We start from the raw sequence: 1,056 nt of genomic DNA, 5'->3' as shown, positions 1-1,056 counted from the left end.
AATAATAATGGTTAGAAATTTTAGGCAGAGGACGTTTTTACTTGAGTCAGACCTAAGCTAGAAATTAAGATGGGAATTTAGACAATGACGAAATATTAGTAAGTGATTCAGTAACAGCAACTCTTTTGAAAGCTTTGCACTAAATATTGCATGAAATATCAAACCATCATATTACATGCCTTAGTCGTCTCTTGAAATTAGCGGCAATTTCTAGATGACACATATGAGGATGTGACAAATTTCATATACGCAAATTCCCTAGTGGGTGGGTCAACCATTAAGAGGCCTAAGAAAAGGATTTTTATCTTAGTAAATATGTGTACATTTACTAGTTTGTAAGTATGTGTGAATACATTTATATTTTCTTTCCGATATAGAAATGTTATCATGGACATTTATTGATGTTTTCATAGTTGCTGTAACATATCATTACCCGTTTTCTGCAAAGAGAACGTGTTCGTAGAAAACGAAAGATATCATGAATTATTTCCACGGTTACTATGGAAACATCCGGAGTACAAACACAACATCACTAGAGTTGGGAGGTTGGTAGATCAAGCAGGATATCTGTTATCCAGGATGCACAACTGGGAGAACAGACATTGTACTTGAACGCGCCGAGTTACTATCTTAGCTGATCAGAGATCATGCAAGTGAAGTGTTGTGCAAAATATCACTTCATCTTAAACTGGGTGCAGAGGAGATACAATTCGTAACACGGAGAGATTATTCTTTTCATTACGCAATTTGGATGGAAGCATCTTCTTAGGTGACAACAAAATTGCAACGACTGAATCTTTATTTAATTTGCAGGTAAGCTGAGTGAGACTTTGGTTATAAAGAGATATCGATAAGAAATCACGAGCTGAGCATTGGAATGCAGAGTAATCAATATGAAAAGAACGTGTTTCTGTGTGATCTACCTGTGGCGCACCGTGTATGCTTCTATCGATCGCACCGACTCCAAGAATCATTTAATAAATTAAAAGATGATGATGTCACGCAGATATGCCGAACTACCTCCGTGCTTTTAATTAGGGCAGTAGAGCTGATTTG

The 1,056-nt window shown here is 36.6% G+C and overlaps 1 protein-coding gene across 1 annotated transcript in view; it reads left to right on the top strand.

The window, feature by feature from the left end:
* Positions 1 to 527: 527 nt before the first annotated feature.
* The window catches only part of LOC137634622 (fatty-acid amide hydrolase 1-like), a 26,644-nt gene continuing 26,115 nt past the window's right edge, over positions 528 to 1,056 (top strand). The window contains exon 1 of the mRNA XM_068367090.1: positions 528 to 813. The gene's annotated coding sequence lies outside the window, so the exon portion shown is untranslated. The remainder of the gene's footprint in view (positions 814 to 1,056) is intronic.

The sequence above is a fragment of the Palaemon carinicauda genome, chromosome 45 (assembly GCF_036898095.1).
Source record: "Palaemon carinicauda isolate YSFRI2023 chromosome 45, ASM3689809v2, whole genome shotgun sequence".
In the NCBI taxonomy this organism is placed as follows: domain Eukaryota; kingdom Metazoa; phylum Arthropoda; class Malacostraca; order Decapoda; family Palaemonidae; genus Palaemon; species Palaemon carinicauda.
This window is presented reverse-complemented; position numbering and strand designations above follow the sequence as displayed.